At 43.3% G+C, this 27,968-nt stretch overlaps 1 long non-coding RNA gene across 3 annotated transcripts; it reads left to right on the plus strand.

Annotated features, from left to right (window-relative positions):
- Positions 1-6,055: 6,055 nt before the first annotated feature.
- LOC123838370 (uncharacterized) lies at positions 6,056-27,567 on the plus strand. Of its 3 annotated transcripts, none has more exons than XR_010410211.1 (3): positions 6,056-6,185; positions 17,811-18,039; positions 24,715-27,567. It is a non-coding gene; the product is annotated as an uncharacterized LOC123838370 (long non-coding RNA). The 3 variants fall into 3 exon arrangements; XR_010410212.1 differs by lacking the exon at positions 24,715-27,567 and adding an exon at positions 19,896-20,152; XR_006789462.3 differs by lacking the exon at positions 24,715-27,567 and adding an exon at positions 18,283-18,361.
- The last annotated feature ends 401 nt before the right edge of the window (positions 27,568-27,968 follow it).

Genomic DNA, 27,968 nt, shown 5'->3' on the forward strand with positions numbered 1-27,968 from the left:
CTCAGGTCACTTGAGACTTGGGACATGTGCTGCAAAAAAGTTATAGGAACTAGGTTTTCCTTTCAAAAAGATATCTCTAAAAGAATAAGCAAACTCAAGCAATAGCACTAGATCCACTAATGAGCCCAATGCCAGCTATTTCAAACACACAAACAATTAAGAAGCTGGCGGGGGGGGGAGGGTGGACTGAGGAAATTCCAGGGAAAGAAAAGGAGAAGCACTTGAAAATAGGTGGGGTTCATTTCCTCCATGCGTAGAGTTTTCTCCAACCATTGCCTCAAGGCTCAGTGTTTCTGGTATTAATAATTCACAGGAAAAGGTAATGAAGTCACCCCAGCCTAGTCAGGAATGGAGGTGATTTAGATCCTGAATGAAGGACGTACCTTACAGGGAGTTTTCACCCTGGCCTTGTTATGCATCCCCCCAAAACTCTCTCCTGCATTTGTTCTGACTCAAGCGTGGTTTCACTGATGATATAGAATAGATTAATGTTTTGCAAAAGAATTACCACCTCAAGCTTGGGACAGCTGACTATCGATCAATTCTACTTCCACAGCCAGTTTCTGTTGAGCGTGATTATCTGAAGGCAGCTCTTGGCCCATGTATATAATTAGCAGGGTTAAATGAAGATTTAATGACTCAGGATTCAGTTGTTCAGTTTTCAGTATACCTACAATTCCCAACAAATCACTCTAACGCACCCTACTCGGAAGGGACCATTGCGTCTGGGACCTGTTTTTGTGGACACAAATCAGGTGCTCGAGGGCCAGAGCTGGTGTCCTTCCACAGGGAGTGACTCAGGGGAAGAGGGCAGGCGGGACTGTGGCTGTGTCACTCCTACCCAGAATTGCCCTGAAATAGCGAGCGTGGACTTGGCGCCATTCTGAAAGGTCTGTATTTCTGTCCTTACGCTGGTCCCATATGGTAGAAAGAAGGGGATCAAGACCACCTGTCCAAACCAAGCAAGTGAGCTACGGCCGGAAGAGGTGAAGGCTGTCAGCCTTCTGCGTCTGACATGTTTGCTTATTTCACTGCCTCTGCCCCTTCTTCCGGCTCCTGATATTCACAGAGGAAACCCGCTGCCCTTCCTCTGCAATAACAGAGCCATCTTAGTAGAGGGTGACTGCTTTCTCCCATGTGTCCCCAACAATGACAGCACCCCCGTGACAGCAAACGGAGATGTCCCCTCCCTCCCTGCCTCCCTGAGACCCACGGCTGTGCGGCGGCTGTGTTCTGGAGCCGAGGCGGCCCTTGTGTAATGTTACTTGACTTATACATATTTTATTATGTTTGGCTGTTGGTGATGTTGAGATGAAAATTATTTCCAGATTATAATAAAGGCTGCCCTCTATTAAAGGAGTGTGGTTAGATCACTGACCATATTAACATCCTCAAAATTGGGGACTGTATATCAAAGCGTTGAGGAAGCAGGGGTTTCAAAGGTTGGGGGCGACACGGGGAACCCAACAACCCACATGTAGTGTTCTTGGCTTAAAGGAACTGCTGAACCTTGGAAAAGATTTATACCACATTTATTATGATGCGGCAACATCACCAAGGATATAAACCAGTCATTGGCACTCTCTCAAAGAACACATCATTGTAACTCGTTATAACAATACTGCTGTGATATGTGCTCGTAATATTTATAAAGGCTAAGCTATGAAAACAGTACATGCCAACTGTCAGCAGTGATGTATCATTTAAAAAAGAGACAGAGAACGTACACGACATAATGGTTTAAATGAACTCTAAAAATACGCCGCTCTGCTGAAGCCGGTTGGCCGTCTGGACCTCTGGGGTCACACACCGCTTTCCAGGATTCGCTGCAGCCTAGCCTCGGGGAGCTCTCTTCCCTTCCTGCAGCTATTTTCAGAAATTCTGCAGTGTTCTTAGCAAACCTCACCTGATCCTGTATCTGGTTACTTAGTGCCTAGCAGAGTGCTTTGCTAAGAATGCTTGCAGTCGATATATGTGGGCCGATTTCATTTTTATACAAATGTTGGCCAGTCAGAAGGTGGGGCTGATGGTTTTGCTTCCTTGTGGAAAGAAAAGTGATTGGGGCCATCTTGAAGGGGCGGTCATGCGGTCTGGCTGATGATTCGGGCTCCTGACTTTGGGCCGGCTCTGGGAAGATACTCAAGGAGCTTTTCAGAAACCAGCGTGACGTGAGGAACCAACAATTTCCCAGTGAGATGGCTGTTGGACAGCTGAAACCACAGCAGCAACCACGGGAGCAAGGGAGAGAAGGAACATTTAATAGTCAAACCGGAAACTGACCATGGGGGAATGACTTCTGAGGGGTGGGCAAGGTGCTTAGTCCATAAATCATTCTATCTAGTAAAAAGCCAAAATAATTGGCAAAATCCCTCCCGTCACTACAGAAGGGAGACAGGAAGGGAAGGGGGGATGGCAGCGAGAGAAGAGAGAGTGACCACTCTGTAAAGTATGAGCTCTGAACATGTGGGCACAGACAGAACTTCTTGTAATTAGCGGATCAGCAATAAAATGCCGAAGGGAACTGTCCCCTAATGAGGAAGAAGGTGAACAAGGCAGACACATTTCCTTCGACCAGTCTGTGCTAAGGTTCAAAACAGATATGGAGGTAGTTAAGAGACCAACCATGGGGAAAATCTAGCTGGTATTATTTGGAACTTTATATGCATTTATGAACACATGCATATCCACATAAATGATCTATTTAGAGAGCTATAGATTATTTCTTCCAGAGTGCAGGGTTATTTGTCTCCACTAAACCTTTATTCATTTTCTTAACCATAAAAGGTCTTGAGTTAAAAGCAACTTACGGTATTTTGAAGAAGCGATACCTCAATGATTTGGAGTCAGTCAACCCTTACAGTTAAAATACTTTGTCCAGCTTTATCAGCTGCTCTTATGGAATGATGACAGATCCATTCCTGCTTTACAGAGCCACGAGCCTTAGGTGCATCAGTCACATAGATGAGGTGAAATGTACCTAGAAGAGCAGTGAGGTAAGGGGATGAAGGAAAGGGAAAGAGACAAAGAGTGGGACCAGGAGGCCCTGCCAGCAGGGTGGGGCTGTGGTCAGTGGGAGAACATGGAGGGAGGGGGAGGGAAACCACTTAGGGAGGTGGCCGACCAAGGAGATCAGAGGGCTCAGAGAACATATTTCACAGGCTTGTTCTGGAGGGCTCAGCTATGGTGATAGCCTTGCTGGCTTCTGGCTGATTAGAATGCAATGACCCGGTGACCCTTAGTTTCAGCAAGGTACCATTCCATTACAGAACTCCTGGAGGAATTTCCACTCTTGCCAGAGGCCTCAGCAGGGAAGGAAGCTGGGAGTCATGCTTTGAGAACTCTGCAAGTTAAGAGGTTGTCTGGGAATGTCCATGTCACTCTGGAGAAAGAAGGGCCCCGTTTCTCACGAAGCAATCATTCCTGGAAGCTGACTTGCTTTATCCATGCTCTATCAATCTGCCACCTTTTAGGAGAACTAAATCTAGTCCAAACATTTGTATAATGCTATTTGATAGTTTGAGACCAAGTCATATTTTATCAGACCCACACTGTCATAGTTCCAACAGAGAGGCTAAAGAACTACCCTCTAAACATGAAGTTAAAAAAAAACTTGTGTTCCTCATTAGCCACAGACTTTATTTATTTTAAAGATTTTATTTATTTATTTGACAGAGAGAGAGAGACAGCGAGAGAGGGAACACAAGCAGTGGGAGTGGGAGAGCGAGAAGCAGGCTTCGCACTGAGCAGGGAGCCCGATGCGGGGCTCGATCCCAGGACCCTGGGATCATGACCTGAGCCGAAGGCAGCCACTTAACCGACTGAGCCACCCAGGTGCCCTAGCCACAGACTTTAAATTTCACCGTTGGAAATTCCTCAACTTAGCCGAACGTTAGGTGAAACAGCCTTAATCATGGACATTCTCACAACTGTTAATACTTGACGTGCATACTGAGAAATGTTCTCGTCACAAAGTTGGGTTTGTCTCTCTCTGTTATCCTCAAACCCCAAAACTTATACAACAATGATAAGAGGACAAAATATGAACAAAAGAATTAGGTGCTCTGAAAAATCCCCTACATCCTGCAGGGTTTGGTACTAAAAACCCAAGGATTCTAAAGTCTAGGAGGCTGGGGCACCTAGGTAGCTCAGTTGGTTAAGTGGCCAGCTCTGATTTTTGGCTCAGGTTATGATCTCAGGATCCTGGGATTGAGCAACCCCCACTCGGGCTCCACACTCTGCGGGGAGTCTGCATGAGGATTCTCTCTCTCCCTCTGCTCTTCCCTCCACTCACGCTCTCTCTCTCTCTAAAATAAATAAATCTTTTTAAAAAAATAAAGTCTACGGGTCTTTTCTGAGCGCAGGAAAATGGTTTCCTCTAGAACAGCAAATCATCTCACCCATAGGTCTCCCTGGTTGATTTCCGCACTGGGTCTCAAAGGTAACAATGCCTTCTCACTTAAGGAACATTAACTATTTTAGATGTGACCTCATGTAACAGTGAATTATAAACATTAGACATAAAAAATTTGGAAAGGGAGATTCAGCTGGAGAAAATGCTATGCTACTGCATTTTCTTCTTTTAAAAATTTGTATTCCATGTTCATTCCATGATTGCATCAGACATTTAAATAAGGAATGTTCCTCTGCAAATTCCTGAACAGAGATAACTCCTCTAATTTTGGAGCTGGAAGAGACCTTGATCCAATCCTTCAATTTCATGAATAAGGAAAAGAAGATCAAGTGACTCACCCGTGCTCATATGAAAGAAATGGTTTATTTTAGGAGTTAAGGAGCTCAACTTAAATGAAATGAGCTAACCAAGCACATGCTCCATTTCCTATTGTACCCTGAATGGAGTTTAAAATTCGAAGCTGGTGTTTAAACCTGAGTGACCACACTTCTATCGCTTCTCCCGCACTTCCAGGCTAAGGGAAGTCGATCTGAAAATGTTCTTAATGACCTTCATTCCCAGGATCACATTCAGTCTTTCCCTCCTGGTGTCATCAGCAGATGGGTCACTCTGTCCAGAATTGGCCCTGGCTGCAGAAAGATGCAGGCTTTACAATTCTAGAGGAATACCAGGCAGTCTGGCTGAAATGGAGAGGAAGAAAGCATAGCAAGAGAAGAAAGTGGCCATGGTCCCAAGAACTTGTTCAGTGTTGCTAGCTGCGGAAAAAAAACTTTATGTTCTTATCACTTTTCCAGAGCCTTCCATCATGGAATCTCTTCTGGGGATAGCCTGACACTCCACAGATAAGCTATTGCAACTGTCTGAGGGAAGTTCTGGCTCCCTTTTCTAGGAAGGAGGATCCCTGAGAAGACCCGTGCATATTTGTCATGTTAGCTATACCTACAGACCCATCTGTCTTGTACTGAAATGAGCAGCTCACTCTTCACCAGTTCACAAGCACCCAACGGCAGGGCCCTTGTGAAGGACAGTGCCTCTCCCAGGGGACAGCGTTCAGCTTTGACTTGGGTTGAACTGTCGCTCGCTCGCTCGCTCTCTCTCCCGTCTTGCTCTCTAGTTCTATTCTCCCTCCCTCCCTCTCTTTTACAGGCACGCACGCACGCGCGCGCACACGCACACACACACGCGCGCGCACACACACACGCGCGCACACACACACGCGCGCGCACACACACAGCCCCACCCCCACTCCCTCCCCCTCACGCTCGCGCTCTCCCAGGCTTTGTCTGGTGGCTCCCGCCCGCTCTGTCTGCACCCCCAGGGCGTCCCGGTCCCCAGCCCCTGGGCGCGCAGGGGACGTCGCGGCGCCGCAGGCCTGGGGGGACTGGGCCGCGTCGACGGCCGGATGTGTGGGACGGGGCGAGACGGAGGCGCACAGCCCCCCACAGCGGGAGTCCCCGCCGACTCCCGCGGGTTCCTCCCACCGCCGAGGGCCCGAGCGCGCCCCGCGGCCTCCCCCGCAGCCGCCGCGCGAACAAAGGCCGGCGGGCTCGCGGCGCTCCCCCTAGCGGCGGCTCCTCGCGCGGGCGCCGGCGCGGCCTGCAGGGCTTCCTCCGCCGCGCGGGAACGCCCTCGCCACCCAGCCGCCCGGGCGTGTAGCCGGCGCGGCGCTTTCTCTCTCTGGCCTCCCGGACGGGGCCCATTTTGACGTACTTGTCGTCCAGTCAGAAAAGAAGCCGTTCCCAAGCCCACGTGCTTTCCTCAGTGAGACAAAGGAGTAAGTGGTTCCCTTCACTCGGAGGGTGAGGAGCGGTTCAGGGGGCGCACTTCCGTCCTCGGGCTTGGACGCCGCTGCTGGAGGCTTACGTTGTCATTTATTTGCTCCAGCTGGAAGCGGGGCCTCAAAGAAAACCCTCGAAAATTTTTCTGGAAGTGTGTACGGATCTACTGGATGGAGGGACATATTCCGCTTGTCAGAGCGGACCGAGAGCCCAAGAAACCCTAATGAAAAAAATCAAAACACAAAACACCCCCCCCCCCCAACCCTACCACCCAGTAGCCTCCATGAAAAGGCTGACCACTTTTATCGACCCCAATGCGGGGTCTTCGCGTGGCTAGCGAAGGGATGGTTCAGAAATTGTCCTGAGCCACATGGGGGGCCGGGGGAGGTCAGTCTCTGGGCATAGCGGATGTGCCCCAAGTAACGACGGGCAGAGGAAGAGCAGAACCTCTGCGGGGTTCTGGTTTGTGAAAATGACTCAACTTGTTTGGGGGTGAACTTGAAAGTGTGCAGCCCAGATGGAAGGTTTAAGATCCGTTCTGCCTGACACAGCTGTGGTCTCCAAGCTGCCTTTGGATTGAGCCGGGCCACACCCACAGCTGTAGCCAAGCCGTGCTATTTGAAACTCCCCCAGGGCCAGCTGCTGTGAAAAGAACAGTTTATTACCCAAAATAAAACAAAATGCCCGCTCATCTTTACAGTTTCACGGTCTGCCTTGGGGAGAAGAAAAGGAGTTTTAGTTTTCACCCCTTGTGCACCAAGTCTGGGGGCCAATTCTGGGAAGATCTGGAAAGTTCCCGTTACGCTGTCGACTCACTGTCTGACCACGGACCTAGCATTGCAGGCAACTGCTTCTCTTTGTGGGAAATGGGGAGAATGACATTTGCCATGGGGATGTTATAGAGTGCCCTGGCCATAAGGCTAGATTCAGATGACATGCTTAATATAATCATTTTTCTCCATCATTTCAAACAAAGATAGCTGAGATTGGGCCACTTGTTTGCCCTAATACTAACTTTAGGAAGTTCATTCCACTGGACTCCTGTTTTTGAAGAGCAAGATTTAAAAGAAACAGGTGAACCTGAAAGGCTGTATAAAATTTGGTTATTGAGGCAAATATTGAAGTTTTTCTTCTCTAAATACAACACAGACAAGAGACAGGGAAAGAATCTTGTCAAATGAAGCATCAGAACAATTGGAGTAAAGATGAAAAGTTCTCGCCCCATAATATTTAGCATATGGGCTAAATGCTCTTTATTTAGTGTTAAGAGGAAAAGAGCCCCCTTGTCCCTTTATTATCTCTCAGGCCCCTACTATACTGAATTAGCCTAGAAAAACGACTAGTTTGCACTCTACACAGGCGAATCCAGCCTGATAGTGGGTATGAGAGCATTTCTGTGGTAGTGAAGCATCTGAAAGAAACATGAACTAAGTTGATCAACCAGATGTTTTGTCTACACAATACTAAGCATTAAGATATTTCCCTGTATGTCAGTACTTGGTGTCATATAGATGAAACACTTGGATGGATAATTGAGTTTTTTTTCTTTGTTCAAGTATTTATGATATACTGAAACAGCTGAAGAAGTATTCAGTTCAAAGTTCAGAGGGAGGAAACAGAGAAACAGAGGAGACAAGAGAGGTAAATAAAAGCAAGGACCAGGACCTCCACCGACCTCTGTGGGGTCACAGCCTTAAGGGTGCACAAGCAGAGGGCACCTTTTATGAAGAAAAAGGCACTACTTCCTAATGATAGCAACCCCATGCCAGAACATGTGACTTTGTTGTCAGAGCGCGGATTAGGTTTCAGCCTGCATTCTTCCCTCAGCTCCAAGCTTTTGTGCAGTGTGCTAACCATGCAACAGCACTTAGTAGACTTGGAAAGTCATCAAAGGCAGTAGGAGAAATGTTAAGTATTAAGGGACAAGTGGATATGAAGAAAGGGATAGAGTTTTACTTTACTCACAGGCTTCCCCAATGAATGTGCACAGTACAGAGGGCACTCCTGTTAATGTCAATTTTGGCCCAACCAGGAAAATATTTGCCCCCCCCCCTTTTTTTGGCATGTGTGAGTGCCATTTATTTATTTATTTATTTATTTATTTATTTATTTATTTATTTATTTATTATTTTTAAGTTAAGGAGAGGCTTGCTATTAATTCCAGTCATGTATTTACTGCCTTCTCTATTTGGTGCTGTGTCTGTCAAGTTTTCACTTCCCTGGAATTTTAACTCCCATCTCCCTCCCCACTCCACTCTCCCGTCTGTAACACAAATGCCTTTTTAAATTTTTGCTAGTTTAATTAGTGCATGAATTCATTTTGATTGATGAATTGATGTGGCTTATTGGCATGAAGATTTTCCTTCCCTCCCAGCACTGTATGTAATAGGAACGGCTTGTGTGGGGGTGACACCTGCTTTGATGCTGCAGACACTCTGTTTGATGCCGAAAGGCCAGCCGTTCAGCTGTGATTCTCTAGTCTCTGGGGAGATATTTTTTCATAGCTGTTGGTGGAGTGGGGGAGGGCTGGTGGTGAGTAGGAGGAGAGAGTGGTGTGGAAAGTGATGGCTGAGCAACAACATAGCTAAGAATTTAATGTTTATATTTTGTTGGACTGATTTTGAAATAGTCATTGTTCACACCCTGGACCCAGGAGGAAAGGAGACCTTGACTTTCTGCCATCCGTAGTAAGGCATTGTGAATTAGTGCAGTGAGTTGAAAATTTCCAATGCCTCTTGCCAAAGAATTAAGCTGAAATTAGCACACAGTTGGTAACAATTTGATTTCTGGTCTCACTTTAATCAGAGAGGATTAATGGTTAAAATTTTTATTTCTAATCTCGCTTTAGCCTGACTAACAAAAGCTGTCACTTTCATGAAAACTGCTAAATGAAGAGGGATTTATAAGCTCTCTGAGAGAATAAAAGCTAAAGTGCTAAGGCCCACTTTTCAGACCATAAAATTTTCAAATTCCCCCAATAGTCCCTCACATACTGCTAGAAGAGCTGACTGCTGCTGGGCTCAGTAATGTTTATTGCTGGACAAAGGTGGTGGAAGAACTTGAGTGCATTCTTAATGACTTCAAAACTCCAGATGAAATGCAGTAATCTTCCTGGGGAAAATGAATATTACAGAGCAGAGTAGGAAGTAGGATTTTAATTGTGAATAGAGCATTCCTCAGAGTATTTCATACATTCATATATATGTAATATATACACCTCTTTTTCCTTTTCCTGTTCTCACCTGAGTTAGACCTTCCTGTTACCTTCCCTCCATTTGAGTTCACAGCAAAGTCGTACAACTGGTGGAGTCTGTCCCCACTCTACTAAGATTTTCCCTGAGTTTCCTTTGAACAGTGTCTCATTGACTCCCACCCCCAACAGACCCTCACTGCAGATCCTTGTCCAGACTTTGCCCCGTCTCATAACCCCACTTCCCACCAAAACCAAGTGTTGTTACAAATCTTTATGCACTTGTTTCTCACTTTTTCATTATGAGTGTCTGGAGAGCAAAGTCTGTGCCCTTACTTACTGTTTGTGCCACTGTGTCCACAGTGTCTTGTGGGCTGAAGGCATGCTCAAGTCAGAGTTGCAGGTGCAATGCCGGGATGCTGGGGAGGGGATTTTCGCATCACGTGAGTAGTGGGACCAGATGGTCTTTAGAGTCCCTTCTACTCCCCAGTTGCATGATACTAAAGCCTTACCAGAAGGGGCAACTGGCTTTCTCACTCCTTTTCTCTAGTTTGGTCGAAAATAAATATGAGCCTTTTCTCCAAGGTTTAATTATCTTCTGATAAATATAATCCTCAATGACTGGACTGCTCCCAAAGATTATACCGCAGAATGAATACCTCTTTAAATAATGGGCGGGGCAAAAAGAATGAATTCTCCAACGTGAAGATCCAAGAACCATCCGCTCTCACAACTCTTTGTTCTTCCAGTCATATTAATTCTTCCTCTCTCATCAAAATGAGTCCGGTATCTGTTATTTTGGAGGAGTCCCTCCACCTCTAATGAATTAACAAGCATCTGAGAATTTAAGTGGTGCCAGGAAACCTTGAAACACCATGGTCCTGGCTCATGGTGGCCTTAATCTTTCCAGTGAGCCTTCTGCTAAATGGGGTGCTATTCAGCATTGTCAGGCAGTACTGGTCAAGGCAGCCCACAGAGCTGCCCTCACAGCTTTCCCTCACCCACCTCAGTCCAGCCATGGGGCACCCTGCCAGCTATCCAGGTCATGGTCCTTACCATCTGTCCACTACTTGGTCTCCCTGCACATCAACCACCTCTAACCCTTGGGGTTCTTCCCCTTCCTCATCTTCTCTATGATCCTTAGACAAGAAAAGCCTCCCTATTTTTTCTTAATTCTTAGGCAGAGAAAGACACAACCGTCTTAACTTGTAGTGGATGAGGAGAGATTGGGTAGATTAGTGACACCCTTCATTTCTACTGAAATAAATCTATCTGTATGTATCTATCTACCCATCCATCTATCTGTCTACCATCTATCTCCATGTCTGCATTTCCATATCTATCTTAGGTTGATTCAGTATTGAACTCTAACTTCCTGTTTGACAAACACTCTTCTAGTCCACCTTCTTCAGTGGTACCATACCTGTGTTGCCTGGGTTTGCATGTGATTGTATGCAGCAGAAACTTGACTACAGTGGCTTAATACCAAACAGGGGTTTATTTTCCTCATGTAATAAAAATTCCCAGGATAGGCAGTTTAGGGCTGGTGCCGTTGCTCCCTGTCATCACTTGTGTTCTCTCTTCCTAGCCTTCGTGTGCTCCTTTCATCTATATGATTTAAAGTTGGCTGCTTCCAGGCAGGAAGAAATGAGTCAAGCAAACCCTCTCTTCATGAAGCTTTGTCTTTTTACTTAGGAATAGGAGTCTTTCCAAAGGATCTTGCTTGTATCTGTGATCAGAACCATGAACCCTGGTTATATGGGAAGCTGAGTAGATATGTTAATTTTCCAGCCCTTCTAGCAGAGGGCAGAGGAAATTGAGGGAGAGGTGAAGGGATGGAGTGGGTACTGAGTGAGCCATTCTATAGCACCTGTCAAAATGCATGACTTGTCCTACATTATTTAGAAAAAGAAAAAAAGAAGAATCATTTATGTCAGTATGTGACTATGACTAAAGAGTCAAATGCCTACCCAAAGATTACAGTTGGTGTCATCTTTGAATTAAGATGTCAATGAAGATTGACAGCAGAGGCTGTCATAGCCAAGGCACAGATAGTTGGGAGGGGGTCCTTCCAGGAAGATGGCTATGGTCAAAACCACTGTTTACAAAGGCAGGAGTGACATGAAAGCTCTAAACTGTGGTGAGTCTTGTATACTGCCCTGGGCCTCACAGTGGGGGAGTAGAATCGGGAGGCACCTGTGGGAGAACAACAGGAAAGCATCCATCGCAAAGGCCCCATGACCATGGCTGCACACTGGAATCACTTGGGAAACTGTTCTTAAAAAATACAGACTCCTGGAACCCATCCCCAGAGATTCTGATTTAATTGACCTAAGATGTGGCCAGGGTATCAGGATATTTTAAAACTCCCCAGTTAAGATTCTGAGGCATAGCCGGGGTTGAAGCTCACTCTGTTATATTGTTCTGAAACACAGGACCCCACCTTCCTTAGAGTCGTGCTCGCTCAGTCAGACCTTGGCCCGATGCCATAGCAAACAGTGCCGGATGAACCTGCCTGCAGCAACTCTGGTTACGTCTGCTGCACCCATGCTGTTGGGCATCAGCCTGCATCCTCTTCAGGAGATGCCACAGGAAAAATGCTTCCAGGTCTCAGTTTCAGGAAATGTGATTCTCCTGAACATTTGGTTTGTTTTTGTCTTGTTGACATGCTGAATCTTATAAATGACTCTGTTTCCCCCTTTATTTTGGCTCCGAGAAAGCTTGGGAGCAACTCTATATTACCATATGGTGTACATTCCTCTCTGCTAATATCATTCTTGGAGTTAGTATTTTCTCATCTAAGAATTTTATTTAGGTTCCCTCAAGTTTTAAGAATAGTTTCCTATTCTATTTCTTTAAGCTGTCTCCAATCTTTGGTAGAATGAGGCAGAGGATTAAAAGAAAGAAAATTTTTTAAAAAGCCTAAATCCCTCACCACCATCCAAGCAAAACCCCTTTCATCCTTCTACTTGCAATTTTTCCAACATTTGAATGTTTAAAATTTTACGTCCTTTTCTCTTCAAAGTTATGCTTGAAAATTTATTTTAATCTGGTTTCATCTGTATAAAACTGTTCTCAATTGGAACTTGGGTGGTAGTGTCCCAAAGAGTAATTTATTCCTGGGTCTCCACCCTCAGTGAATGGCCTTAATTCTTCATGGGAGTACTTTACTTTTGGAATTTAAAGATATTAAAATTGAGCGACTTTGATATTCTATCTACACTAGCAGAGCCACTCAGCAGATAGTGTAGTGGGTGTTGTTAGAGAAGGGCCGTATTTATATTTTTGCCTCCCATAGCTTCCTCCTGGGTTTATTGTTCAAGGGGTTGTTTTTAATGAAAAGGAGAGCAGCTGCTCTAGCAGTTCATGGTGAGACAGAGAACCAGAAAGCAGTCCTGATTTCATTTCACAAAGACAGCACTTAAGCTTTGATTTTCACTGTTGTCCAGTATCAGTTATTTGTTTACCAGACATGCTTTAGATAGCTGCAACCCATTTGTAAGTCACTTATTTTGTACATTATGGCCTAATGTCTGGCAAAGTGTTTCCAAGTTGCCTATTATCATAAAAGTTAAGAACTCTGACAGAGATATTAGGAATCATAATGATACAATATTTATGAGGCAAACTACCAGGTAATATCTAGTGATGGAAAAATAGCTAGCAAGCATTTTCAAAATAAGTTTGCTATTAGTCAGCCACTGCTAACTCATGTAGAGTTAGAAACAAATCAGATGTCCAGGATTAATTTCTAAGCCCTTGCTATGCATCTTTGGGGAGCACACTTGACCTTTCTGGATTCCAGAGCCCAAGGAGGACAGTTAAAACGACATGGGTATTTTAAGGTTCAACTAAGAAGGCAGAGTATTGAGCTCATTGTTTAATATTCTGAATTAAAAAGGATAATTAAGAACAGATGCCAGATTCTTGACTTAGGTGCTAATAGGAATATGGCCCCGAGGAGAGGTAGCCTTCCTCCAGCAGACCACAGGATCCCTTGCATCTCTTACTTTTTTTTAAAGGTATTGGCAAGCAAGAAAGGACAGATCGGAACGGAAGGGAGGCATTCTATCTTTTTTCCTCCCTACTTTCCAACCTCTGCAAATGTTTTATGCATTTTGGGGAGGAGAGCACTAGGGATGGAAAATGTGGTTTCTGAGCTTCCTCCCCCACCTCTTCTTCTTCTTCTTCTTCTTCTTCTTCTTCTTCTTCTTTTAATCATAGAAGACTCTGGAAGGCAGAAATTTGCAATAGTAAACGTTGGCCTTCAAGGTATGAAATCATGCTGTGAAAATTGTAGAAGTCTCCAAACTACAGCATTGACCATGGCCTTTGTGTAAATTCGATTCTTCGCTTTCAGGGCAGGGACTGTTTCTTGCAGAGTTTTGCCCACCCCTGTCATCATCTCTGGTAAGCAGCAATATTTGTTTCAAGAGGAAGAACAATAATTGTTACACTGAAGTTATTGCATTTTTGTGACACTAGCTAAAATGACTTGCCTTATGATCAAAACTAAGAAGGGAAAGATACCCTTTACAATCTGAGATCCAACCCAGCTCCAAATAACATTTTTCAATTGCAATGTGATGTCCCAGTAGTAATTTGGCAGCAAAATCTCGAGATTTTTCCATTGCCTTTTTTCCCCACTGTCTACCAAGGGAATGTAGAGAAATTTCAACTCAAGCAAAAGAACTCCTCTGCTCAGGCTCCATCCTCTTGCCTCTTGTGTTGCCCAGTACTGCGGGTTTCTGGGTTTTATATATTAAAGAACCCAGGAGCTCAGGGTTTCCAGAGAGGTTGCCTAGATGGATAAATGTGCACAGACCGCCCCTCTCTTCCTCCTCCCTGCTGGGTTAGTTCTGACTTAGGGCAGAACTAGTTTCTCTGCTAGTCACGGAGACATGTGCCAGGCCCTGGACAACCCAAGCCTACTTTTGGACACATGGAACCGGCAGGGGGCAAGATGGCCACTCAGCTTCCCTGGCTTCATTAGGAAACGTGCTGTGTACGGTGTGAGGCTTGAAGAACTGAAGGGTGTGGGTTGGTTACTAAAGAGAAGAAAACTACACCACTCTCTGAAGCAGTCAGATGATTTCTCTTGTGCAGATATTTGCACAAGATGCTGCCTGGACATCTCTGAAGGCATGAGAGTAGCAACAACGAATAGACACGTCCCGAAACCCACGGTCCCTTTGGATTTAGCTTGAATACCTTGGGGATTTTTAGGTATGAAGAAATGTGCTTTCTATGGCAGACAACGACCCCAACTACCAGTGTTGCTGGAGCATCTGAATCTATTTCCCAGGCACCATGGCATAGTGGTTGTGAATGTGGGCTTGGAGCCAGATGTGATAAATGTGAATCCTGGAACTGGGAGGTGGGGTCAAACTACATGAAGGAGGGAGGAGCAGCTCCCCAAAGAAAAACTGAGGTACCCCAGAGAGGAAGAAGTAGCAGTTCCAGAGTAGGTCAAACCAGCTCTCCCCCATTCTAGTGCTGTAAACTTGAGCACGTTATAGAACCTCTATGCACGTCAGCCTCTACATAGGGTTAATAGTACCTTTTGGTGTGTGTTCTTGAAAGAACTCAATGAGATTAAATTGTAAAAACGTATCTAAAGTACTTAAGACATAGCAGGCTCTCAATAAAAGGGAACTGAAAAAAAATAGATCTGGCATATCTTTCTCTCTATCTTCATATTAGACATTTTCTAAGGTTCTTTGGACTTGGGTTCCCCCTTTACATCACTCTCTGAGCCAGTGAGGTCTCCTGAGCTCAACATAAAGAACCCCTTGCAGTTAGAGCTTTGAATCTGGCCAAGGAATGAAACTGTTTTTTTTTTTCTCTCTTATGTGTTTATTGTTGTGGTTATGATTATTATTAATTTGCCATCAAAAAAAAGTGCATCCTTAATGACTCAGTCTGTATCTCATCTCCACATTTTCAAATCAAAGCCCTGAAACGCACAATGCAGCTTGCTGGGGAAGCAGCCTTTTGAGTTTTGTTCGTGTAACTCATGCAAAAAAATGTTCTCCACGATCTGCCTCCCTAATAATTCTTGAGGGTTGAACTTATGCTCAGATAGTTACATCTGGTTCTATAGTTAACAAATAGGTCAGGAGGAAAAGGAGGAGTGAAAAAAACCATCCAGGCCCCCGTCCCTCTTTTTTTTCTCAGTGTGAAGTCATTTGCTTTTCTTTCTAGCCCGTACCAAGTCCTCAGAAGTTGAGCCAGGCAGATGGTGAGGTTATAGCTTGGGCAAAATGTGTTCTAATGTTATCAGCTTTAAAGGAGCACATGGAGCAGAGAGGAAAGATGGTTTGTGGTATTTTTGTTTATTAAATTTGATGGTTGGATTATGACATTTATATTTATTAAATGTACAGAATCTCATCCATCACTGTTGACAGTCAGATCATGTCCTCTGCGGTTGGCATAGCTGTCTCTTCCTGCAAAGAGATCTAACACTCATTCTTATTTGGGAGACTAAGAAGAGGTGGAGAAAAAAGAAGATCCGCCCTTTAGTACCACCACCCCGGGGAAATGGGAGTATGAGATAAGTGTTATTGTGTTTGATTCTGTCATGTTAAGACACATTTCCCTTGTTTGGTCTGTGAGCCGGTTTGATGGTGCTGTGGAGGAAACCCTTAATGGCATGGGAGCAGCATAGCCAGTGAACCCAATGCAGGAGAAATACATAGAACGAGGGCTCTCAGCTTTGCCCCATTAAAATCCTGGCATCAGCACTGGTTGAAAAAAAATGTCGCGAGGGCTTTGTCTGGTGGCTAGAGCACGTTAGCAGCCAGGCATCTTCATTCTGCTCTGGGTTTTATTACCTACCAGATGTGGGCTTCTTGGATGTTTTATTAGAGCACCAGGTGAGCTGATGAAAGGACAGCACTCCAACTGCCTTCCAAATGACTCCCGGTTCCCTGGAGTTTTGTTTACATGTAGGAGGAGACAGGAGCAGGCAAAGCTTAGAAACAAGAAGGCACTGTCACCCACACAGTGCCTCGGTAGGTCTGAAGGGGAAGGAGATGGTATGCTTGCTTAAGGCTTACGGATCTTTTCCAGAGTATTACTTAAAGATGTTTTTACAGCCAGTGTGCAAATGAATGAGACACATGGGTTCAATCTCTTCAGCAATATATGATTCCAAAAATAAAAAGTTCATTTAGGTTTGAGCAATCCCAGTACATTTGGAAACCAGTTAACCCAACATGTTGCCTGCACAACCTGGAAATCTTTGAATTATAAGTATTTAAGATACTAACCTGGAGAAGAGATTAAGTCCTTTTCATTTCTCCTATTCCCCCCTGCCCTCCCCCCCGCCTCCTTTTTAGGGCTAATATTGGGTTCTAACTCCAATCGATAGTGTCCTAGGTGACCTTTTCTAATGCAGGCCCACGTGCAGTTGCTGTGTCTGAGAAAGATTTCAAGCAGTAGCAAGCATTTACATAGGCTTCACACAGATTTTGACTGCCAGGTATTTCCCTTCTCTTAGGTTGACTTAGGACCTGGGAAGTAGTTTATAAGAGTACCATATACTAATCTCATTCTTTTTAAGTCAGGAAAATAACTGTTCATAAGCATTATAAGTCATTAATAGAGCATCTTTTGGGCATAGCTCTCGCCTATGCATTATGGGAGCTATTAAACAACTGTAAAGGGCAATTTATCTCTAGAGAGTTTAAACAAAACATGCTAAAAGCCAGACCTCTACAAAGAGGCATAATTTCCTGCTAGATTGTGTGTGTTTGTGTGTGTGTGTGTGTGCATCTGATCACATACATGGACTGTAAACATTTCCAGGGGTGGGAAAGAGTGCAGGTCCTGGGTGTTAACAAGGCAGAGGTCATGAGTGCACTCCCCACATGGACCACTTGGCTCTGCTCCATCCCACTGCCACAGAGGGCCTCTTAGAGTGGGAGCTGAGATCCCTCTGACTATTCTGCAGTTCACATGAGTGAAGCCAGGCCTCATTTATGGAGGGGGGCGGGGACCTTAAGTCTTTTCTGTCTCTTTCTTGAATAAAAGCAAAACTATGCAAGATATAATTTTAATTGTGCACACAATATAATTCTCATATGCTGCTTGGATGCATGGAGTGAATATTTGTGAGCACATACTATCTGCAAGGGTATATACATACATATATATATATATAAGAACATACATGTATTTTCTTCTCACTTGATTCTCACAACAACTCTCTGAAGTCAGGATTTAGCATTGCTATGTAACTGCTAAAAAATCTAAAGATCAGAGCATGGTATGTAGTAGGTGCTCAATAAATCTGTGTTGAATGAATAAATGAATGAAACTCAGGTTAAAAATCTTGCTTTTGCTCATGGTCATAAAGTAGGCAAGAGGCCGTGGTAGGATTCTGGCCCAGTTCATATGGCTCCAAAGCCTGCTTTTGTCTTGGCAGTGCACAAGACAGACAGCACTGTCAGGTCACCGCGCTGCCCAGGAAACAGAAGCACGTCTGAGAAGATGTCTCCATCCCTCCACCTGAGTGTTGTGTGGCAGGTGCAGCCATAGCTGTGGATCTTCCAGTGATTCCTTCTTCAGCTGGAACCTGAGCTATGGAACAGAGACTGGGAGAGTACTGTGCTTGGAGTTGCTCCGCTCCTTGGAAAGACTTGCAGCAATGCCAGGTGAGGGAGCAGGAGGTACTGAGGGTGTGGTGGCAGAGGTAAGCATTGCCGACCCGGGAGCAGTCCTGAAATCTTTGATCTGTGTTTGGTTCTGCTAGTCACTAGACTCCTGACAAGTGGATTTCAGGGTTCTGTAGGTTGAAACACAGCAATTCCACACTTGGGAGGGAACTGCTATTTTATTGCCCCAATTAACTGCTTTATTTGTTTATAAATTCTTCCCTTTTCTGTTTTATGATGCAGTTGTGGTGTGTTTAATGGAACTGCAAGATTAAGACTGGCAAGATGACTGCATGTTATGTTTCCAAAGCTAATAAATGGTTTGAATCCAGAATGTTTGTGGCCCTTTCCAAAAATATTTGGTTTCTCTAAAAAGCAACAGCTGTTGGGAAATGGATGGAAGTTTTTGCTGTAGTGTGTATAGCATTTTATTTAATGCTTTCATTCCTTTGGGGAATTTGCCTGCCTAATAGCAGATGAAACAACAGGGACTTTAGCAAAATATAAAAATTCATGATGTTAAAAATCAGCAAGTTGGATGTTAAATTTAAAAGTCACACATGAAAACCAAAAATCTCTTTCTAAAAATACTTCTTGCTGAGTGGAAATTTTTTGCTTCTGTGAGAACAGGTATAAATTATTTAAAATTCACTTTCCACTAATATTTCTATTGTATGTTGCAGTTTACAAAGCACACACATACTTAAAATTGGGTTTTACTGCAATTCTACTAAGCAGCTTGGGGACAATGATTTTCCTTGTTATAAGTGATACAGATGAGGCCTCAAAGGAAGAAGAGACTTGCCTGAAGTCAGGCGGCTCACCAGGAGTGTAACCAGGGTTAGTATAGAATTTTGCAGTGACTTGCTCCGTGCTGTCATTTTCAATTGCCTAACTATCAAGTAGTACCATTATCAAATGGATGATATGTGGGCACTGGGATCTGGCCAAGATATCACTGCTCCTGCAAGGGTGCTGTTGCTGCCCCTACAAACCCATCACTCACCTACCTCCCTCATCCCAGTGGGGGAAGCATCACCTGGCGAAGTGCGGTCACGTGCTCAAGCCTGGCTCCTGGGGGTGGGGCCAGAAGAGCTCTCTATGCTTGAGCTGCCCTCAGGATGCAGGCCCCGTGTCCCGCGAATACAATACATAGGGCATGGTTTGTCCCACACAAGAGAGACGGTTGGATTCTGGATAGAGCAATATGGAGTAATAGTACGCCTGCCCAAGAGGGCAAGTACAGACCAAATTGAAAAGGGCAAACCAAAATGAAGACAGAGGTTTTTTCCTTTCTCCCTGCCCCCCTCCTTTCTTCCTTCCTTTTTTTTTTATTCTTCCCAAATGATCAACCGAGAGGATTACGAAAGAAAACTACAGGAAAGAGTTCCAATTTCAGTGAACCAAAGAATCACTGGGGAACTTAATGAACATGTAAAACCCCAAGGCCATAGCCCTGAGATTCTGATTTCATAAGTGTTTTTAACACTTGTCAAAAGTAAAAGTAATCCCTAAACTAAAACAGCTTGGATATTCTAGAATGTCCATCCTATTGCTTTTTAAAGACAAACACAGCAAGCTGGTGTCCTAAAGGCAATCACTCCTGATTTTGGCAAGCTGCTAAAATTGTTACGTCTAGAGTGAGGCTCAGCGGTCTGAGTTTTTAACATGGCCTCAGGTGATTCTGACCCAGGTGGTCTACAGACTTCATTTTGAGAACCCCAACCTAATGAGTCAGAAGGTTCACATAGGGCAACTCTGCTTGGTTGATAGCCAGACAAATCATAATCCAGCTCAGCTCTGACCCCTGCTTCTGTTCTCTGTTAAATGGGCTTCATCTCACCCCAGGCTGGCAGGCTTTGCCTGCACTTGTTGCTTCCTAGCTTCTGCAGGGCAGCGACCCTAGGCATCGACACCATCCGCTGATGCAGGCCCTGCCTTGGCCGCCAGCAGCATTGGTGCTCAGCAGTGTGCAGGGATATCGACAGATTCACTGTGCTCCAGGGGAGAGAACTGGACCCAAAGGGAAGAAATTTAGTGTTTTGAGTTTTACGTGTGACGCCTGCCACTACCAAGGCAGAGGTTGAAGGATTGGTGAGAAAAAAAGAGAGAAAGAAGGGTAAGATAATATAATTGTATCTTTCCTTACTTTATGATTTATATAGAGCTTTCTGTTCTTCAAAGGGCTTCTAGAAAAAGATGGATGTGTGATAAAATGTCCTGGGTTAAAAAAAAAGAGAGAGAGAGAGAGAGATTGAGAGAGATGGAGGGCAGAAGAGGTGCGGATGAAACCATAAGAGGCAAGAAAGCATGCCTGGGTTTTCTCAACATGGCGTGTCCTCTTGTGAGGTTCACCATGGCAGGGGAGGTCATGGTAATGCCCTCCAACTCCCAAAAGAGGAAAATTGTCATAGCAGAGAATGTAATACGATTGTCAAATGTACAGGGGATCCCCTGAGTTGATTATGAAGTATGAGTCCAGAACTGTTTTGTAACTGTTTAAAATGCTGCAAAATTTTTATTATCCCGGGAAATAATTTTTATTATCCCGGGAAATAAGTGCCATATACAGGTGATCTGTGCTCCCATCCTCTGCTCCTAATTCACTTGATTCATATTATGCCTTCCAACACTGTTTCTCTAAAAATTTTTCTAGCTCTTCTGGCATGAGTTAGGAAGCAGTGGGCCAGGGGTCCAGGCCCTGTGCCCATCTCCTGGGCTTGACTGGCAACTTGCAGTGTGACTTTGGAAGACTCACTCAACCTCTTTGGGTTTCGGTTTCCTCATCTGTAAAAAGAAGTGGTTGAAATAATAATTTCACACTCCTTCTACATCTAACACTCTGGATTCCCCTAATATATTCAGGGTACTTTTGAGAGAACTTCCTACCCTTTGCATGAAAGACAGAATAAAAAGGCCACTATTTTGAACACTAGACATGAGGAGATTTCTTCTAACAGTAAGTGGACTAATGGGTTTGCTCTCTGTATTAATTTGCTAGAGCTGCATAACAAAATATCATAGACTGGGTGGTTTAAAAAACAGAAATTTATTTTCTCATAATTCTGGAGGCTAGGAGTCTAAGATCAAAGTGTTAGTGGGATGGGTTTCTTCTGACACCTCTCTCCTTGGCTTATAGATGTCTGTCTTCTTACTCTATCTTCACCTGGTCTTCCCTTTCTTTGTGGTTATTCTAATCTCCCTTTCTTGTAAGAATACTAGTCAGATGAGATTAGATTAGGGTCCACCCCTAACTTAATTGCCTTTTTAAAGATCTTATCTCCAAATACAGTCACATGCTAGATACTGGGGTTGGGACTTTAGCGTATGAATTTGGGGGAACACAGTTCAGCCCCTAACAGTCTCCACACGGGGGGATCTTGGGGAGTATGGAGAACGTTGTATTCTTTGGCTGGCTTGAGCAAAGCCCCAGATTAGATGAACAAAGAGGAGGATTAATGAACTCTTGAAGCCCTTGCCAATTCTGGGAATTTGCGATACTGTATAAAGCTCCTCAAAACCAACACCTCATTACCAGGAACATGAGTAAAGAAGGGGCAAAAAGAGCAAGGCTGCAGGAAAATAAAAACAGCAAATGATTTGTATTTCATGGAAAGCAAAGATGGAAAAGAACTTTGAAGCATTTTCATTTGGGGCAGTTTCATTACATCATGAGGGCAGAGGTACTTTATCACCCTGCCATTATTGTTTGATCTGTACCTGTAGGTGAACTCTTAGAGAGAATAAGAGTCTATTTCACATAAATCCCACTTTAAGCAAACACAAAAGCAGGATCCTGCTGAGGACAAAGGAAAGATTCATGATGCAATCCATGTATCCTCATGGGTACTCTTTTATGGCTGAGAAAGGGGAAGAAGAATTCCTTTCCAGTATCACTGTGAAAGAATACTTACAAATTACTCTTTCTGATTATTTGGACAGTAAAAGCAAGTAATGAGTCTCACACCACAGATCTCCGGCTTTTATTGCCCCAATAATCCATTTGTCTCCTTAGGTATGTTTTCAGCAGCACAGAGTATTGGAAAGAGAATAAATGCTTACTGTGTTCTGGTGCGCAGGCCTGCGTCCGGGCCATTCCTCCCTATGGCTTCTTATGGCCAATGGTCCACTGATGATCAGCACCTTTGTTTTACCATTGGGAGAAGATGTACATGGTATTCACAGTGAACTTCTCATTAGACTTTTGAGGTCATCTACCCTCATCTGCAGAAAATTATACATCGTCCTCAAGGAACACTTACCACCCCTCAATGAAAATATATTTCTTTAATAACTAAAACAGCCCACTATATCTAGCTTTAAACACACACACACACACACACACACACAACTAGTTTGGATGGTTATCTTTGACATTTGCTTATTTGTATGTCATTAACTCTTCTGGAAACCATTTCTTCACCATACTTTCAGCTCACTCTAGTGAAGAGCTGTGGGCTCTATATCAGTTTTCTATCATTGCTATAACAAATCACCCCAAATTTAGCAGCTTAAACAACACAGATTTATTCCCTTACAATTTTGTAGGTCCAAAGTAGGTCTCACTGTGCTAAAATCAAAGTGACAGTAGGGTTAGGGGAGCATCCTTGCCTTTTCCAGCTTTTAGTGGTTACCAACGATTCTTGGCTCATCCTTCTCTTTCTCCTTCTTTGAAGACAGAAAGGCTGTATCTCTCTGACTCCTCTACCCTAATCACATCTGCCTCTGACTCTCTGATTTCCTCTTTTACTTTTAAGGAGACTGGGCCCACCTGGATAATCTAGGATACTTTCCCCATCTCAAGGTCCTTAACCTTAATCATATCTGCAAAGTCCCTTTTGCCATGGGAGGTTACATATTCACAGGTTCTGGGGTTTAGGATGTGAATATCCTTGGAGGGCCATTTTTCTGCCTACCACAGTTTCTGACCAATTTAGCTGTGCATTCTGACCTCCTCATTTGTAAAATCACGGGAAGAGATGCAATTTCAAGGCAGATTCTTGTTCTTGAACAACCCATTTCTCCTCTTCTATTTGCTCAGAGTGCAATGTTTCTTTCAAATCATGTAGCGGGAGGGAGAGGAGCTTACCCTTAGAGCCTCACCAGGTGAGGCATGGGGTCTGTCAGGAGATCTTTTCCTGTCCATCCAATCATGCAAACCAGTAGAAATCTCCATGCCACTTTAGTCATGACCTCTGATGTGAACCAAATATATATATATATATGCATTTATATATTTATATTTATGTTTTTAGGCAAAGCCTCTCCTGAGCCCCCTGGGCCTCCTGAGACTGGTCTCTTGGTTCTCATATCGCCCAGTCAGTACCTCTCCATCAGAGCACTTGTCATGCTTTACTGTATTTACCTGTTTTCTCATCTGTTGAGGTGAACAACTGGAGGGCAAGAACCCTAAATTTTTTGTTAAGCTCCCAGTGCCTGGCACAAGGCCTGGCATATGAGGAGTTTAATAAAAATTTGTTGAATTCATGAAAACTCTACAAAAAATTCCTTCTCAAAGTTTTTTAAGCCCAGCCTCTGAGGTAAATGGGTGGCCTGGCATACATATAGGAGATAGAATAGAAATCTGAAGATAATTTATTTTCCCAGAGTTTTAATATTGGATTAATTAAATTGTAGACATTCAGAATTGTTGTTATGGTTGTTATACAACAATCAAGGGGACAAATTATATATATTCAATGATTAAATTTTCAACACAATATTAAAACTTACCAATGGTAAACCAGGGATGCAACATAGTGTTCAGGAAAGCACTCTGATCTAGGATTTAGAATACTTGAGTATTGGTTAAGTAAAGTAAGTAGCTGTGTGATTTGGAGCAAATCATTTGCTATCTCTGAGATCCTGTCCTTATCGCTAAATGATTCTGTTTGATGATTAAGCGATGGTCAGGGACCGAAACGCTGACATGGTCTCCTTATTCTAATGCGATGTGACTCAATCTTTCCCAAAGTGTGGAATATGGAATAAGGACCACTGGGGGTGTGTAACATGATTTTAGGGGTGCATGAATGAATATTATTAATTTTAACAGTTGTTAATTGAGGGGCACCTGGGTGGCTTAGTCAGTTAAAACTCTCACTCTTGATTTGGCTCAGGTCATGAATCTCAGGATCACAAGATCGAGCCGGCGTCAAGCGCTCGTGCTGGATGTGGAGCCTGCTTAAGATTATCTCTCTTCCTCTCCCTCTGCCCTTCCCTCAAACCCCCGCCCCAGGCCCCTCCGCTCGCACTCTCCCTCTCTTAAAAAAAATTATTAATGGAATTCATTGAGCTGAATAACTTTATTGAATTTATTGGTTTGAACACCATAACATACAATTAGGAAATAGCATTGTTTTAATTCCCTTAGTGCCTTCGCGCTTGTTCTGTCCAATCTTTGTCTTGCTGTTGGATGATATTCTAGACCAGTTTCATAACTTTTTAAATTACTTTCAGGTGATTAGTTTTTCCATGGAGAAAACAGTCTCACATTCACGTATTAAAAATTCCAATCACATGAAAATCCAAATTTCATTCTCATCCAATTCAGAGTTTTTATGCTCCACCATCTGACCCTTGATCCTGAAGACCAGTAGCAGGAAAAAGGAATGATGTTTTATTTTGTTCTTGATTCATAGATTCCAATTCACAGTGTTGCTCTGGCCCTTTCAGAGTCAAGGCCAGGAAGAGGAAGAGGACTAGAGGAAAATAGAAAGACTGGCTTGCCTGGAGCTGTTGGAAGCTTGTGATCATTGCCTTTCCTATGACAGAGGCCCAAACTGGCTCCCACTGGGCATGTTTTTATGAGACCTTTGGAGTTGCTCCCACCACTCTACTGAAGACCATTCCCTAAAGCTGATGGACTATCTCTCCAACTTTGTATGACACTCCTATGGCTCCTATCTTTTGGCAGTTTATCCCAATTGGCCTTTTCCCACTGGGGTTCTCTCATCTCAGGTAGATCTTGGGCAGCTTCTTTTCAAGATAGCTCCAACCCGAGTACTTGCTGGGGCAACATACATGTGGCTCGCAGGTGCTCACATACCTTGCTCTGTCTGTCATTTATAGAAGTGCAGCTTGCTCTGTTTGACCCTCTCTCCTTGTGACCAACCAACACCAACTCGCCTCTTGCCCTCGGAGTTCTTTAGTTCCTGCAAGTTCCAAAGAACACAGTTTGGGGTTCTCCCAAGAATTCACTAATGCTTTGTAACTGCCCAAAGCTGGCATCCACCTAGGGAGTAAGAGGCCAGCCTCTATGTGTGACAAGTATCATCAGTCACTATGCTTTTCTTGAGGCCTAATTTCTTTGCTTAAGGGAGGGAGAAGAGCATTGAAGAAAGAAAGGAAGACCCCCATAGTACTGTCTACTCCAGTAAGGTATCTCCTGTTGATGAATCTTCAACCTTGTTTTGATAGCACTAAAAACTCAGCTTGGGCACCCATTGACACCTTGCTTTAGATCGCTGGGGTACTTCTTACCAGTTTTTTAAAGCTTTGAAACTTTAGCCAAAATTCTGAGGTGGCAGAAAATGTCCCCCTTTGCACCTTGTTATGTCTGTGTCAAAAGCATATATAACTTATCAAACCTGTGATGTTGTAGACATTATTGTTGAGAGTTACAATAGATACAAAAAATAGGAAGCTTAAAGAAAAATGAAATAGATAATAGCATAAGTGGCTCACAGATATGGCAAAATCCATTATGGCAATATTCTTAAGCCATCATGCTAAGCAGGAGAATATAAGGCTGAGGCAGCATATTCTCCCTCTTTCCAGGTCAACTGTGACAAAAACAATGCTTATTCAGGACTAAAGACCAAACTTTTACTCCTTTGTAGCTAATCTAAAATGGGACATTTCCTTTATCAACTTCATGGTCAGTCCCTCCAAGGTTTCTGAGTAAAAGTGAGAAGATGCTAATTTCTAAGAGAGTACTCTATTAGGGTGAAAAATTATTATAAAATACAAAATAAGTACTAAATATAAATAGGATGGTCGCATACAGAATTATAAAGACCTCTATAAATAATTGAACTAAAAATAAAAATAATTGAATTTCTTAACGATTGATTTAAATAGTCTGTATCTCTTTTCTTGATTACTTAAGGTAGTATAAAGCAATATATTGAAAATATCAACAAAAGATTTAAAACCTAGATTTCTATGAAGAAGAGGCTTTGTAGGTGAAAGAGCACTGAATTTAGAATAAAAAAATTCCAACTCTGCAATTTACCTACAGATAGTATGATCTTGGGGAGGTCCCTGGGCCTCCCTGAGCCATGTCGATAGAATCATACCTCAAACACATTGAAAATGTGCAAGCATTAAGTAAGATAATGCAAATGAAACAGAACAATCTAAAGTGTCTAATACAGTGCTTCACCAGTCAATAGAAGAGAGATATTAATTTTAAAATTTTTCATTTAGGTGTAATATGCATATAATAAAATGTACCAATTTTAAGGTGTGATTTGATGTGTTTTGACAAATATATATAATCATATGTCTGGCACTACAGTGATGTTATAGAACATTTCCATAACCCCCCAAATTCTATTGTGCCCTGTTGACATCACTTCCCTCCCATTAAATCCTTGCTTTAATCTTTTGTACAATTTCATATAAATGGGATCATGCAGTGTGTAGTTTTTTGTGTCTGGCTTTTTTCACTTGGCATAATGCTTTTAATGTTCATTCTTAATGTTGTACATATTGGTAGTTCCTTTTTATTACTGAGTAATATTTCACTATGTGGATACATAACATTTTGTTTGTCTATTGACCAATTGGTAGGCATTGGGCTTATTTCCAGTTTCTGGATATTATGAAGAAAGTTACTACAATCATTTGAGTACAAGTCTTTGTATGGGTATGTTTTCATTTTTATTGGGTAAATACCTAAAAAGTGGGATTGCTGGGTTGTATAATAAGTGTATGTTTAAACTGATAAGAAATGGCACAGTGCTTTCTAAAGTGGCTGCACCATTTTGCATTTCCACTACTCATGAATGAAATTTCTAGTTGTTCCATATCCTCAGCAATATTCAGTATTGTAGGTCTTTGTAATTTTAGTTAACCTAGTAGCTGTGGAGTGATATCTGTTCTTTTTTTTTTTTTAAGATTTTTATTTATTTATTTTAGAGAGAGAGAGGGCAGCGGGGAGAGGCAGAGGGAGAGGGAGAGTAGACTCTCTCCGAGCTGAGTGCATAGCCCAATGGGGCTCAATCCCACAACCCGGAGGTCAGGACCTGAGCTGAAACCAAGAGTCATCACCCAACCAACTGCACCACCCAGGCACCCTACGATATCTGTTTTAATTTACATTTCCTTAATGATGAATGATGTTCAGCATCTTTCATATGATGATTTGTCATTTATGTACTTTCTTCAGTGAAGAATCTGTTTAAACCTTTTGCCAATTTTTAAAATGGGTTATTATCTTGCTTTTGAGATCTAAGAGTTCTTTTATATGTTCTAGATAAACACCCCTTATAGAAATGTGCTTGCAAATATTTTCTCCTGGTCTGTGGCTTGCCTATTCATTTTCTTAATAAAGTCTTTTGAAGTGTACAAGTTTTGGGTGGTTATCCTATTGAAACAGCATGGATTCCTCCCCACCAAATTTGATTTAGGTGTTGAGACCACACCAGGAAGGTATGAAAGGATTATTACTCAATAATGAGACTTTCTGGGGAGAGCATGGCAGGCTCCTAAGCAGGAGAAAAAGTGGCTTGAGAGAGACAGGGAAAAGAGACTGGTGTTGTTTGTACTATGTTTGGGGAATGGAGCTGGAGTGAGGGTTCCTGTGCACGAGAGCCAGGGTTTGCATGTTTTGAACTTTCTTTTGGCTACAAAGGTGGGAGTTCCTGGGCTCCTACAGATAGGAGCCCAGGGACTCCTATAAGCTAGCCCAGATGTGGAGCAGA

Source organism: Mirounga angustirostris, unplaced genomic scaffold (genome assembly GCF_029215605.1).
Source record: "Mirounga angustirostris isolate CCGP_5_RB_7025 unplaced genomic scaffold, mMirAng1.0.hap1 SCAF_3, whole genome shotgun sequence".
Taxonomy (NCBI): domain Eukaryota; kingdom Metazoa; phylum Chordata; class Mammalia; order Carnivora; family Phocidae; genus Mirounga; species Mirounga angustirostris.